General features: G+C 43.6%; 1 protein-coding gene across 1 annotated transcript in view; it reads right to left on the reverse strand.

The window, feature by feature from the left end:
• Positions 1-16,045, reverse strand: part of CA8 (carbonic anhydrase 8) — an 81,402-nt gene that overhangs the window by 37,453 nt on the left and 27,904 nt on the right. The window lies entirely within an intron of this gene.

A 16,045-nucleotide genomic window follows, 5' to 3' on the forward strand; every position in this document is an offset into this window, starting at 1 on the left:
TCAATGGAACCAACACTAGAACTCACTCAAAGGATGAGTACCTGCAGTATTTCCATCAAGAATAAGGCAAAGCCTGTCTCAAATTCTGGTAAATTATTTCAACTTTCTAAGCCATGGGTGGGGAACGTCCGGCCCAAGGGCCACATAAGGCCCACGAGATAATTTGGTCTGGCCCTGCCAAGGCATTAGAGGTGATTTAATTAAATGTCTGACAAAATGTGGCAGGCTAATTTTTAAGTTTATAATTTTGTATGGTCTGTGAATAATGTTATAAATATCCAAATGGCCCTTGGCAGAAAAAAGGTTCCCCACCCTAAGCATATCCAGAGATAGGGTCCTATAAAAAAATACTGCATCTGTTTAAAGCCACGGTAAAATAAAAAAAATGCTGATGCAGAGCTCTAAAAGAAGGCCATTTCCAGCACTGGAGATAAAGTTTAATCTGTGAAGGAATGACAAACAATGCTCAAGAGGACTCCCTCACTCCTGGTCTCATAAAGCTTTGTAGTTTCAAGTTTATCTAGAATATGCACTTGTTCCTACAGCCCTGATAAAACACTTGCAAGAAGCCAAATTCAATTCCCTGGCTAAAATTAAATGGCCACTGAGGTTCTTAGTATAATAGTAGCTAGGTAAGCCTCTGCCTAGAATACTATCTTCGTCACTCTAGCTTTTAATCATAATTACTTACCACCTTAAAACACTGCCTCGTTTAAAAATTAGTTCTAATCCAAAAAGACATAGCTACAATACAATCACCATGTCATTTTAGCATCCATATTAAAATAGTATGGAACATTATCATGAGGATTGCCACAAATTTGGTGGGTTTTTTCCTGCTAAATCTGTCCAAGATTCTGAAATTATAAAGCTGACCACTAGAGGGAGGTAATGAAGTCTTCTGCCCATATGTAATAGAAACGGCAGCCCAGGAAAAGACTATACCCAAGACAAGGGTAGGTCAGGCTCTGAAAAATCCACAAGGACTATGACTGCCCAATAAATTTAACTGTCAAGGCACTGCCTTTAAGAAAACAATGTTTTATAACCTCTCAGTTAATAATGAAAGACCGACCAATTTTAATCTTTCCTTTTCTGGCTGCAACAATAGCATAGCAGTCCCAGTGGTACAGATAAGTGTACAGAGGTGTAGATAAGAACTGACTGCCTTAGTTAAATCAACAAAGGCCCAAGGTTGAAATCTAATTTTATTCAACAAATTACAAAGTTCAAGTCAACGTTTTTCTTACTTCTCATAGCCACATTATGGCGTATTTTTTCTGATACAAAACAAATAAACCAAAAAAGCACGGTCTCTTTTTTTTCTTCTTCTTTTTGTCACCCCTCACAATCCAGCAACATCATCACTCACATCAAGTCTTCAAAATCTGGTGCACATTTTTTTATGTTTAAAAATGTAAGGGTACCCACTCCATAAGTGTGTGCTGCACATGGTGACTTCATTTCCAAGAGTGTAGTACAGCCCTGGCTGGGTGGCTCAGTTGCTTGGAGTGTTGTCCCATACACCAAAAGGTTGTGGGTTTAATCCCCAGATGGGGTGCATATAAAAGGCAATAGATCAATGTCTCTCTCTCTCTCTCTTTCTCTCTCTCTCTCTCTCTCTCTCTCTCTCTCTCTCTCTCTCTCTCTCTTTCTCTCTCTCTCTCCTCTCCTCTCCTCTCCTCTTCTCTCATCTCCCCTCCCCCTTTGTCTCTCTGTCTCAAAATCAATAAAAACATAATTTTGGATAAGGATATTTTTTTAAAGAGTATAATACAGAAGAGTAACTTTACAGTGGAGAAATCTGACAAATACTACCTGAGCCAGGTGATCAAAGTCAACATCAACAGTTATCAGTCATGTTGATAGTACAGATGGTTAATTCACTTACCAAGCAAATTTCTGACACATTCTGGAAACGAGTTGTAACCTAGTATGTATTTAATTATATGTAGTAGTAACTCAGATGCACAATCCACAAACATAACACTCTACGATTTACTGTCTCTCAGGGTTAGCTCACCCTGTGCTCCCCAAGCTCTTCCTCACTGCACCTGTCTGCTAGGGCTACCATGACAAAGTACCACAGATTGGGTGGTGCAAACAACAACTATTTGTTTTCTCACAGTTCTGGGGGCTGGAGTCCAAGATCACGGTGTCCACAGGTTTGGTTTCTCTGAGGCCTCTCTCCTTGGCTTGTACATGGCTGCCTTTTCCTTGTGTCCTCATATCATCTTTTTTCTGGGCATATACTAGTATATGTCCAAATTTCCTCTTTTTATAAGGACACCAGTCATTCTGGATTAGGGCCCATCCTAACAACCTCATTTCTCATTTTAACCTAATTACCTCCACAAAGATCCTGTCTCTAAATATGGTCACCTTCTGAGACTAAGAGTTAAGACTTCAACATATGAATTGGGGGGGGGGGGGGGGCGGGGGGGAGCGCAATTCAGCCCAAACACCATCTATCTCACCCTTTCCTCACCTTAATGAAGCTTTTCAGAACTCAAAAGCTTGAATTGTTCACATCAATTTCTGCTCTCCCACAGTCCCTTCTTTATTCCTATCATCTTGTATTTTGCCTTATGTTAGTGTTGGTTCCATAAAGCAAAGCCATGTAGATACAGAAAAATGATCAGTGCATTTGAATAACTAAGAGTAGCTTGTGGGTAACTAAAGGGTACATAAGGCTGACATCGACAGGAAAGATGAGGCTGGAAAGCTAGAGGGGTTCAAATTGCACAGAGCCTTAAATCTTATCATGACTGTGTTTTGGAAATCACTAAAGTAATATTGCAGTGAATATTATTATTACTTACTAGTAGCCTGGTGCACAAAATTTGTGCACAGGGTGGGGGGTGTCCGTTAGCCCAGCCTGCACCCTCTCCAACCTGGGACCACTGGCTCCTAACCGCTCACCTTCCTGCCTGCCTTCTCGCCAATTGCCCACCCCCCTTGCCAGCCTGATCACCCCCAACTGCCCCCCCGCTGGCCTGCTTGCCCCCAACTGCCCCCCGCTGGCCTGATTGCCCTCAACTGCCCCCCCGCCAGCCTGCTTGCCCGCCCTGCCGGCCTGCTGGCCCCCAACTGCCCCTCCTGTTGGTCTGCTTGCCCCCAACTGCCCCCCCGCCAGCCTGATTGTCCCCAACTGCCCCCCTGCCAGCCTGCTCGCCCCCAACTGCCCCCCCCTTGCTGGCCTGTTCACTCCCAACCAGCCCCCCTGCTGGCCTGCTCGCCCCCAACTGCCCCCCCCCACCAGCCTGATCACCCCTAACTGCCCTCTCCTCCTGGCCTGATCACCCCTAACCGACTCTGCCTCGGCCCCACCACCATGGCTTTGTCCGGAAGGATGTCCAGAAGGTCTCCCAGTCTAATTAGCATATTACTCTTTTACTAGTATAGATGCTGTTAGACCCAAACAAACTCCCCATACCAATGTCTTTCCTTCAAAGGTCCTTCTGACAGTGTGGGAGTGAACTGGAAGTGTGAGATCTGGAAGGCTGGAGGTAAGCTAGGATGCTACCACAAAAGTTCCAGCTGAAAAATCATGACAGGGGTGTGGGATGGTTCATTTTATGTGCCAACGTGGCTAGTCTACAGTGCCCAGCTGTTTGGTCAAACATCTGTCACTCTAGATGTTGCTATGATGGTATTTTTTTAGATATAACCTTTAAATCAGGAAAGTCTGAGTAAAGCAGATTACCTTCCATAACGTGGTTGAGGTCCCCTAAAGGAGAAGCAATTCTACCTCCATATAATAACATAAAAATTCCACCTCAGCTTCCAGTCTATGGCCTGCCCTGAAGTTTTCAGATTTGCCAGTTTCCACAATCACATGAGCCAGTTCCTTAAAATAAATCTTAATTCATCATCTCTCGATAAACAGATATAGATAGATAGATATACACAGAGATGATATAGACAGACATAGATAGATGTAGACGTAGGCACAGACGTAGATACAGACCTGTTTAGATATATATCTGTTTCTCTGGAGAACCCTGACTAATACAGGTTGTGCAAACAAATTTTAAAAGTATAAAGATGAATGGAGATTTTAATCTGAACAAGACTAGTAGCAACAGGAATAAAGACATGGCTCTAACAATTAAAATTACAATATTTGGAATTTATTCTCCTAACAGTAAACACAGTTCTTTTGGGGAAGGGAAATGGGAACACAACAATCCACTGATGATCAGAAGGAACATATTAGAACTTTTACTGATGTTTATTTTTATCCAATGCCTTTTGTATTTCAAGTTTCCTATGCTTCATAAAGTAGATTTGATAGATAGGTAGATATATAAAGAGAGAAATGAATGATAGATAGAAAGAAAATACATATTAGTACATGAATGTAATTTATTTAAAAATATAGACATACTAGAGGCCCTGTGCACGGGATTCGTGCACTGGTGGGGGGCATGGCCTGCGGGGATCAGCCCCCTGTGGGAGCGCTGCTCATCCAGGTCAGCGGAGCAGCTGTGGACCCGCCCTCTGAGTGGCTGCCCCCTGGTCCGGCATCTTCCATGGAGCCAGAGCACTCACCTCTCCAGGGAATCCGGTCAGGACCGGGCCCAGAGACAATAGCACTGAGAGGCGGCAGAGTAGGTCTCAGTCCTGCAGCAGCCACGAACCCGCCTACCAGCCTCTGAACCCACCTCCCAGCCTCCGGGGTCAGCTTTGCAAGCCCAGTGGTGGCACTGCGCAGCCTGCGGGCATCCGGAAGAGGCAGCAGGGAGAGAGGAGGAGCAGCTGGGGCGAGGAGGCAAAGATCACAGCCCGGGTTCCTGCCCAACGGCCCGGGGTTCGCAGCGGGAGCAGCCACTCATCCCCATCAGCCTAGTGAAGCTCCCACTGTGGTAGCTCACTGACCACCAGGGGGTAGCTCCTGCCTTGAGCGTCTGCCCCCCGGTGGTCAGTGTGCATCATAGCGACTGGCTGACCTGTCGTTCTGCCGTTCAGTCACTGGGCTTTTATTAGATAGGATGGTTTTGAAAGGAAAGGCATATGACACTACGAATATGGCTTAGAAAATGCAGAAGTGGCCCACTGAGTCTAAGGGAGGCTTAGCAGAGGTCCAAGCAGATGGTATAATCAGGCCAGGGGAGCTGGAAGATGAACTGCAATGAGATGGGCTCTGGGGCGAGTCTGGTCCACAGCAGCATACAGAATGCAGAGGCAGAAACATGCCACACTCTGCAACTCCACCGATCGAGACTTAGAGACAACACGCTCCCGGGAAAGACCTCTGAGCTGGGAATCAGATTCCTGTTTCAGTTCCACCACTCTTCAGCTCTGTGAACTTCACAAGGCACTAACTTCTCTGAGCATCAGTCTAACAGAAGGAGTGTTGTCTCTTAAAAGCTTGGCTTCTCCACACCTTTCTCTGACCTCCCCTGCTACTCTCTCTATTCCTCTACTCTTTTATTTTTTAATATATTTTTATTGATTTCAGAGAAGAAGGGAGAGGGAGAGAGAGAAACATCAATGATGAGAGAGAATCAATGATCTGCTGCCTCCTGCACGCCCCACACTGGGATCGAGCCCACAACCCGGACATGTGCCCTTGACCGGAATCGAATCTGGGACCTTTCAGTCCGTAGGCCGATGCTCTATCCACTGAGCCAAACCGGCTAGGGCTCTATTCCTGTATTCTTATCACATTTTGTTGTCATTAGCATTAGTTATATGCAGCCAGCAAAGGCATCGAAGCAGGCTCATACATTGTGAGAATGGAGAGCAGCTTACCCATTTGTAGGCAGGACCAAGTATATAAAGGCCCCTTAGCATTTCTAAGGAGTATAAGGGTTAAACCGTGCTATTACCACCTCTGCTGCCTAGACTCCCACGGCCCCACTCTGCTCAGTCACTTCGCTCCTTTAGGGTCCATTGGCCTGGAGATGACCCCAGGCAGGACTCAGCCTCACTAACACCTTCTGGAACCTCGGCAACACACAGCACAGCAGGTGGCACAGGGGCTGCTTTTTGCAGTTTGAACCCAAACTCCAACTATGGGACCAACAACAGTAGTTGGGGAAGAAAAAAAAAAAGTGAACAAGATTTCTTCCTTGACTGAAACAATGGGCAGTTCTCCACTCTCCCTTCACTGATTCTCTCTCAAAAGACAAAAGGCTTTGGCTCCCTCCCAACTCAGGTCTGTCAGAGTCGGGAAAGGGGTTTTTCTCTGACAATTAAAACTGAGTCTCTCCTCACTTCTCTTCTCCCCCGCACCTGCCACTCCCCAACCACAGAGGTCTCAATGGGTGTGGATGGATGTGACCTCATGTGTGCTAATAACGTCTGTTTCACAAAGAAATAAAAAGGCAAAAAGGTACATTATTACTCTGCCGGCATCATGACCACCATGCCTTCCCATTAAAAAATCTGACCACGGGATGACAACCCTAAAACATCCTTTTATGTGTTTAGAGAAAATCTTGGACTGAGCTTTTCCCACAGGGCTCACAAATCCAAGCTGCCTGCAATCGATTACCCTGCTACGCCATTAGTACCTGTGAAATGTTCATCTTAATGTACTTAACTCACAGCAATAAATTTGTCCAAAGTTATGAAACTGTGACAAGCCATAGCCTTATAATCATTTCTTTGTCACTGAGAAAAATAAGTTTGAAGATTTCATGGCAGCCTAACAGAAAGCTATCTGCAAGATAAATGAGGTTTATTATTAACATAAATAACGCGACAGCATTCAAGTACCAAAGGATAAATCATGAGCAATGGGAGAAGCAGTAAAAACTGCAAAGGCAATTATGACTCACAAATTTCCTTCCCCAGCCCCGTGCACTCACACAAGTTCTGTGAAGCCTCCTACCTTCAAGTGCTTAGTGGACATTTCCTTTCTATGCCACCTGAAGCTGAGTATGGATAGAAATGACATCAGTTTCCTTAAAAAAATAAAAAAGGCACCTTCTCAGTCCCCTGTGGAGGCCGCAACCTCCCAGACTAGAGGCCTTGAACCCCTTCCCCTTTATCTCCAACTCACCAAGGCCTTTCCTGGCCCCTAATTGTTTACAAAGCCCAACTAATCTCTCTTTAATGCAGGTTTCACCACATTTTCTCTGCTCAAAAATGTCTAATTTCCTTGTTTTACCCATGTCAGGCTTAAATTTCTCTATAACTCCTAAATTTCTCTAACTGTCCCCAAAGTACTCAAGTCAAGTGTATCTCTTGGCCCCTCACAATAGCCCTCCATTTGGTTTATGTTCCACTCACTTGAAATGCTGTTTCCCCCTTCTCCAAATTCTACCTCTCCTCCTAGGCCCTTGACAGGCATTTGGTAGACAGACAGAAGATGAAGATGTTGGAGAGGAGACAGAAATACAACCTCAAACAACGGATGTGAAGGAAAAGTGATAGCCGAGGTTTCTACCCTAAATCGCTGACCAAAAGTAAGATGAGCTCAGTTTTAGATGAGCTGCAAGTTACATCAGAACAGTCCAGCGGGTCTCCCAGAAGGAAGAGATGCAGAACCAGAAATGCCTTGAGAAGAAGGGGCTGTCAGTACAGAATGCAGATCGTCCCAGATATCTACAGAGAGCCCCAGGCCACCCCTGGAGCAAGGCGCGAAGGAGAATGACAGAGGGGCAAGACTGAAGCTTTGGGAGGTGGTGACATGAGGAAAAGATTATCAAACATGCAGGGGGAAACCCTGAAAATCCCCAGTTCTATTAGGACAAAAGAGGAAGACTTTCTAGAGGAAACGGTGGTCCACAGTGTCAACGCTACAATAGCTACAAAGAAACAAAGGAAAAATGAGAACAACAGGAGATTTGGGATCTACTTTTTTAGATTATTGAGAAGACAGTTGCCATACAAGGAACAGAGGTAGAATGTAAAGGCCTCAGGATGAAATGAGTGGGGCCAGGTGGGCAGGATGAGAAAACAGACACCAAACAGGAGCGGAAGTGAGTACTAGGTGATTTCTTTTTTTTTTTTTTTTCCTTAAATCTTTATTGTTGAAAGTATTACACTTGTCCCCTTTATCTCCCCACTGACCTCTTCTAGCCTGCCCCCACCCACCACCCCAGGCCTTCGCCACCCTATTGTCTGTGTCCATGGGTTATGCATCTATGCATACAAGTTCTCTGGTTGATCTCTTCCTATCCACCCACCCTCCCCTGCCTTCCCTCGGAGATTTGACAGTCTGTTCCATGCTTCTATGTCTCTGGATCTATTTTGTTCATCAGATTTTTTTTGTTCATTAGATTCCACATATGAGTGATATCATGTGATATTTATCTTTCTCTGACTTTTTTATTTCACTTAGCATAATACTCTCCAGGTCCCTCCATGCTATTGTAAATGGTAAGAGTTCTTTCTTTTTTACAGCAGCGTAGTATTCCATTGTGTAAATGTACCAGAGCTTTTTTTCCCCCACTCACATGCTGATGGGCATTTGGGCTGTTTCCAAATTAGGTGGTTTCTTTTTAATGAGGAGAAACAGTGTGCTTGAGTTGAAGCAAAATGCACCTTGCACTTTTAGGATTCCTTAATCCTTTAATGGGTAAAAGTAAAACCTGAAAATTCACACAGACTGCTATAAATGTTTATGTCAGAAATACTCAATGCTTATGAACAAGGATGTAAGGGACCCTACAAAACACTTTTCTGCCAAACTATTGTCATCAAGAGCTTTGCTCTGAGCTGGGCCTCTACACAGTAGAGATTCGCAGAGGAAGGGGCTCAGCAAGAGCAGAGCCCAGGGTCTGGGTCCCGACTTTGCTTAGTTGTTTTCCTCAGTCCCAAGGAAACGCAACTGCGGGGAGTTGTGAAAAAATCCAGCTAGATTTAGAGTTTTAGAAGCCAGGTATCTCACCTCACCCATGCTCTATCACTCCTAAAATATCCTTCTCAGGGCACTCGGAAAGAGCTATCAAATTAGAAAAAGGAGGGGGGAAAAGTTAATGTCTCAACCATGCTTATGATACTAGGAGTTGAGAGAAAGACGGTGTTAAACAATGAAAATTTTTAAAAAGAAAACTGGTGAAATGTTTGAGTAACACAATGGGAGCATTAAATAACCGAAAACCAGCAGAGAACGCACCCTCTCCCCGGGCCCACTCGTAATTACACGAGGCAGCCATTCGTCTGCAGATACATTGAGATTTAGTGTATGTTATTTTCAGGTGCTCCTGCACTTTGAGATGTCATTGTCAATATATTATGCAGCTATTAGTCAGAGAAGGACATTCAAGGTGTAGACAGATATAATAGTGACAAAGCGCTGTAAAGCATGGAATGGAAAATAAATTAGTTGAAAGCCTATCTCTGTCACCTCCTTGTTATGTTTGCCTGAACTTAACTATGTACCTTCTCAGATAGGTGAAAAGAAAGAGGAGGGAGGGTGTGTGGGAGCATTTCAGAGCATCTTCGTCCATTAATACATTAATACCAAATGGTATTTATAGTGTTCTTAGGGTTCAGAATCCTCATTTTAAAAGGCACTAGTTCTATGTAATTTACAAAAAGATTTTTTTTTTCAAAGCAAAATGATTTCTCCTTTGAATGCTAATTGCCTTTTGTTTACTTCCATGTGGTGGCCCTCTTAGGAACAGGGCATAGTAATACTGTTGGGGCACTGCTCCCAAGAAAGTGAAGCCTCCTTTACAAAGGGAATGACTTTGAAAGGCTGGAAAAGGGTTGTTGGAACAGTCATAAGAATAAAAGCAAAAGCGCATCCCTTTGAAATATTTTGTTTAATGTAAGCAGTTAAAATGGATTCTTTGACATTCGGTTTTCCAAGAAATAATCTCTCTCTTGTTTTCTTTAAAAAAAAAAAATGAATCGTGGGTTATGGCTGCAACTAAATTGCCGTAACTTAAATGCTCTATATTTCATTTGTTATTCCATAAAATAAAGAAGGTAAGGACACTGTCCAAGTGTCTCGGTATTAAGGAACATAAGTCACATACAGATTTCATCTGTTCACTTTGTACAGTGAATCAGTGAAAAATGCCTGCTTTCTCTCCCTCCTGTGTCCCCACATAAGAACTACAACTGACAAATGAGGTCTGAAATAATGTCAGCATCCATCAAAACATTTACTGAGTCCCAATAATATCCAAGGTTGCAGTGTTCAATGCTTTCAATATTGTAAATACAAAGAGCTCAAAAGAATCCAGGCTGTGAATAAATAAAAATATAAAACCGACAGTTCAACAGAAGGAAAAGATGAGTAAAAAGGGTTAGTGTGCAATGTAAATGATAGAAGATATTTAGTATTTGTATGTATCTAATGAGCTCCGATGTTACATTCTCCGCCAGGCACTGTTCTTTGCAAACACTGCCTTGCTCAGTCCTCACTATCATGTTTATCGTGGTAGAGTCTATGCCTCTCACCAACACCTTATCTTAAGAAGAAAACGGAGGTACACAAGGTGAGGTAGCCTGCCCTTCGTTGCACAGCTAACAAGAGCCAGGGCGTGGCCCAGATGGTTGGGCCCACCACTTCCATTGCAGCTCTCTCCTCCAGAGGGGGAGGGTAGAACACTGATCAGGGTGGAATTCCGTGTGAATGCTCGCACACCACAAACATTCTCTACAGAAGCAAGAAAAACCAGGGGAAAGAAATAGAGCGTGTAAACCCAAGTAACGGCTAGTAATCCAGCCAGGCTGAGCCCAACACCAACAGCACACGGTGACAAGTTACACACTTGGTGTGAACAAAAACTCTATGATCTCCTGCAAAAATTACCTGAGCTCTCATAGCCTCTAACCTGCAAGGCCATGGCCAAGGCAAGAGGTATTATCTGGAAAGCTCCTGGTAAATACGAAGTAAATGCTGACTAGAACTAACTGGAGTGGGGAGGAAAAGGAGGAGCTGCAACGGCTCTTTAAAGACCACGGTTGTGCCGAAACCGGTTTGGCTCAGTGGATAGAGCGTCGGTCTGCGGACTAGAAGGTCCCGGGTTCGATTCCGGTCAGGGGCATGTACATTGGTTGCGGGCACGTCCCCCGGTTGGGGGTGTGCAGGAGGCGGCTGGTCGATGTCTCTCTCTCATCGATGTTTCTAGCTCTCTGTCCCTCTCCCTTCCTCTCTGTGAAAAATCAATAAAATATATTTTAAAAAAATAAAATAAAGACCACGGTTGTATTTAAAGACCACGGTCTTCGTTGAAATGAGTAGGATAAAGACAAACACCATATGATTTCACTTATATGTGGAACCTAAAAACAAGACAAAGGAACACAAACATGAAACAGCAACAAACCCATAGATACAGAGAACAAACTGATGCTTACCAGAGAAGAGGTGGGAGGGGGATGAGCAGAGAAGGAAATTAAGAAATATAAACTTCTAGCCCGGCCAGCATGGCTCAGTGGTTGAGCGTGGACCTAACGAACCAGGAGGTCACAGTTCCATTCCTGGTCAGGGCATATGCCCAGATTACAGGATCGATCCCCAGTGTACAGTGTGCAAGAGGCAGCGGATCAATGATTCTCCCTCATCACTGATGTTTCTATCTCTCTCTCCCTCTCCCTTCCTCTCAGAAATCAATAAAAATGTATTTTTTTAAAAAAAAAAGAAATACAAACTTCCAGTTATAAAAAGAAATCATGGGGATATAATGTATAGCATAGGGAATATATTCAGTAAACTCATAATAACTATGTCTGATGACAAATGGGCACTAGACTTATCGTGACCATTTTGTAAGGTATATAAATGTTGAATCACTGTGTTGTACACCTGAAACTAATATAATATTGCTTGTCAACTATAATTTTTTTAAAATAAGTGAAAATAAAGAGCATGGTCTTTAAAAAATAAAATGCTCATCTCCATTCAGTTCGGTTATGTTCTCATTATGCTGCTTGAACACACCTATTTATTTCCTGAAGGTTTAAAGATAACTAACAATGCCTTCCATTCTGGAAAGCCAGCTCACCTCCATCAGAGCCACAAATTCAAACTCGTCCAGGAACTGGGCTGATGCATGAGGGAAGAATGGAATGAGGCAGGGGCCGGGGGAGCTGTGAAAACCGGAAAATCAGTGCCCCGCCCAAAGGTATTTAAATTCCAAAATTTAAAAAGACAGTTCCAGCTGGACCCATCATCCCTAAATCCAACCCAACGACCATCAGTTTGCAACCTCTCGTGTCTATCATTACTATTCTAACATCAAGATCTCCTGCCTGGAAGAGAAACTAAAACCACCTGAGCTATCTCTATGTCCTGCCAGACATCCGCTGTCCTTTCCTCCTCCCCCCATCCTGCCGGTTGAGTTGTCAAGCCTCTTGCCTAGGAGTCAGCAGCTGCCTCTGCTCTGCTCCATTCTTCTCCTGACCACCTGAAGGAGAAGAATGGTCCATCAGTTCTTCGCTCTCCCGAGGTTTGACCTGATGTTGCCCTCTCTATTAGCCACGCACCATCTTATAAAGCTGTACAACTTTTTCTCATCTTTAAATAAACCACTTCCTTGACCTCACATCTCCTCCTAGTACTTGCTCTAGGCAGCAGACTTTTTCAAAACCTTACCTACACTCCCCATGACCACTTCCTCCCTCCCTTTTCCTCCACAGTTCACTGAAATGTCTCTCTCCCCAAGATCACCAGGAACCTCCTGCTGCTATATCACACCTTTCAGTTTTCTTGACTACTCTACAGGATCAGAAACCTCTGCCTGTTCTTCTCCTACCACTCCCTTCTCGTGGGTTCCATGGCAGCACACTCCCCAGGGTTGTCCTCAACAGCCCTTTCATCTTGGGCTCCTTCACTGGTTTCTTTCCCCGGATGGTGGTTCTGTCAGGACTCCATTCTCTCACTTCTTCTCTTCTCAATCAGCATATTCTTATTGGGCCACCTTATCTACCCCCATGTCTTGAACTGTCATCTAGATGCCTATAATTCCAAAATGAACATCTTTAACCAAAATCTTTATCCTGAGTCTCGATCCCTTTACTAAACTGCCTACTGACATATTTTAAAGTTAGCAAATCATAAAGTCCCTCCACCACCCCTCAGACCTATGTCTCCCTCTTTGCTCCTTGCTCTGCTAATGGACCCAAGCCAGAAATCTCTTCATCAACCCCCTTCCCTTACATCACTAAGACCTATGTCCTGCCTTTTCCTGCCTTCTTAAAATCTCCCAAATCCACCTGCTTGGCTTATTCCCATGAGCAATTCCTTAGTTTAGAAATTGATAATCTATTACTAGAATCACAGCCCCGATCTCTTAACTCACCTCCCTGCCTCCAAAGTTGGCTTTTCAAATTCATTCTCCACCTAACAGTTATAACAGTGCAAGGCTGACCTTGTCACCCTCCTGGGAAAGTTCACCCGGGGCTTCCTACTGTCGGTAGGGTATATTCGAAACTCCTTAAAAGGCAATGCACTAAAAAATATGTCTTTCTATGATCTTTAAAAGTGTGGCAATTTTGATTTATTATGTACTAACTGTTTCAGGTAAGTTTGTGATAACCATTATAATAATAAGCTCTTTTTAGTAATCAAAATGCATATAAGACAATTTTGATTGGATTTAAAATTTAGCACTATTTCATTTCTCACATTCCCAACTTTATACACGGAAGACACTGCCTACTAACCTCATTTTCAGAAACAATAATATTCAAAATGTTACAATTTACAATAAAATGCACGTATCTGAAAAAGTCAAAGAAAAAACATTTTAATCCTCACTTGTAGCACAGAATACTCACAGGCTTTCACTTTTTTGCAATTATCTAGAGTAAAAATCAGAACAATTTTATTAGAAATATGAGAAGGTACATATTGTAGAGAGAAGAGAACGGTAGCTAGCCCAAGTATCACCTTATTTATTTAACTTATTTAACTTATTTAACACCTCTTACACTGATTATTCAGCTGAAAAACAGACATAACATCTACCTCTAAGGAATAGTTTAGTGATTAAATAAGCTATGGCATGTGCTTGGCACACAGATTGTCTTCATAAGTGTTAACTCTCTCCCCACAAGTCCCTGAGGATTGCAGTAAAATGCATCTTGCATTATGGCCATGAGATAATGCAAGGGACATAAAACAATATAAATTCCAACAATATAAATATTGTATCCTCAAAATATTGTGAGAAGAATGAACTTTGACTGGCTAAACAAATAAATGTATACATAGAGATATATGTAACCAAATTTCATCAAAACATTCCCCATGGAATGGAGGCATTTCCCCATCTACATTAGATGACTACAAAAAATGGCTGACCTAATCTTACAGACAAAAGGCTCTGTAAAAACCTACACCTGTGCTCTGGCGGGGTGGCTCAGTTGGTAGAAATGTCTTCCCGTACACCAAAAGGTCCTGGGTTCTATTCCCGGTTAGGGCACCTATGGGAGGCAACTGATCAATGTTTCTTTCTCACATCGATGTTTCTCCTCTCCCTCCCTCCCTCCCTCTACCCGCTCCCTTCCTTCCTCCCTCTTCCCTCCCCTTCCTCTCTCTCTAAAATCAATAAACATGTCCTTAGGAAAGGATTTTAAAAAATCTACACTTTTCCCCCCACAAAGTACTTCCTTATGTAAATAAATTTGGTAATGTACTTGAAAATGATAACAAACTAATGCAACTCACTTTTTGCATGAAGAACAATTCTTTAGCGAACTCACAATAAACCACATCACTTCTAGTGCTAATTAAAGAAGACTAGGCTTCCCTGAGATGTGTGTAAGACTTTCCTGCTAACATGGGAGGCAGCGCTACAGGAACCAAATATGAACCAAATAATTTAAAAAGACATTTTAGAAAACTGGGTTTTAACCTACCATTGACCTTAAACACAGAGTCCAAGTTTTTTTCAATGCTGTGACAAGGTAAAGGATCACTTTCGTTGATTGAGGTGGAACTTGTACCAAAACAGCTTGGGTAAAAAAAAGGTCAACTAGGAACAGGAAAGGCATCAGTGGGTGTGAACCAGAAAAGGCACAATTCAGATGGAAACTGAATCTATGTTTGTGTGACAACACACTTCAATTTTGTACAGTTCACCATGACATGGGGGAAAACACTCAAAAAACATGATGATTACATTTTGTACATAACCCACAATGTATTATCATCAACGATGAAAGTGCCTTAAATGTTCCAAAGGCAGATATAGGCACACCAATTAGAGAATAAGGACTGCACTTCCACACAATCTTGCCTACCACTGGGCCTGCCTCTCCCGAACAGGCTAGAGTCTGCTTCATAACACTCTCCTTTGTCTGGTCTGAGTAGTCACATTGTCTAACTAGTACATATACTGCAGTGCTCACACCTTTATTATTTTAGCCATCCAAAGCATTCTCCAAAAACCTAAGGAAATTCGTGTAAATAGGAGCAAAATCGCTGTTTTCTAATAGTTCTTACTACAAATAGCATGTTTGTTTTATACAAATGAAATATATCAATGAACAAAACTGTATTTTAATGTGTAAACTAGAGGGGGGTCCCTCAGCCCGGCCTGTGCCCTCTCGCAGTCTGGGAGTCCCACGTCCTTCGTGCTGCTGCAGAGGCAGGAGAGGCTCCTGCCACCGCTGCACTCACCAGCCATGAGCCCAACTTCTGGCTGAGTAGCGCTCCCCCTGTGTGATCGGGCCGAAACTGGCTCTCCCTGGCTCTCCGACATCCCCCGAGGAGTCCCAGATGGCAAGAGGGCGCAGGCCAGGCCGAGGGACCCCACCGGTGCAGGCCAGGAGAGACGCGGGAGGTTGGCCAGCTGGGGAGGGACTGTGGGAGGGCTCCAAGGAGTGTCCGGCCCATCTGGCTCAGTCCCGATTGGCCAGACCCCAGCAGCAAGCTAACCTACCAGTCAGAGCATCTGCCCCCTGGTGGTCAGTGCATGTCATAGCGAGCAGTTGAGCCACTTTAGCATATTACGCTTTGATTGGTTGAATGGCCAACCGATGGACCGGACATTTTGCATATTAGGCTTTTATTATATAGGATGTACTCATTGAGATGGGCCCCTTAGGAAAGCCAGAGCCTTCCTTGCTCTAAAATAACATAACTTAGAAGATAGTTTTGCTCTCTAAAATTATTAGAGAGATATAG

This window comes from Eptesicus fuscus, chromosome 19 (assembly GCF_027574615.1).
Source record: "Eptesicus fuscus isolate TK198812 chromosome 19, DD_ASM_mEF_20220401, whole genome shotgun sequence".
NCBI classification, from domain to species: domain Eukaryota; kingdom Metazoa; phylum Chordata; class Mammalia; order Chiroptera; family Vespertilionidae; genus Eptesicus; species Eptesicus fuscus.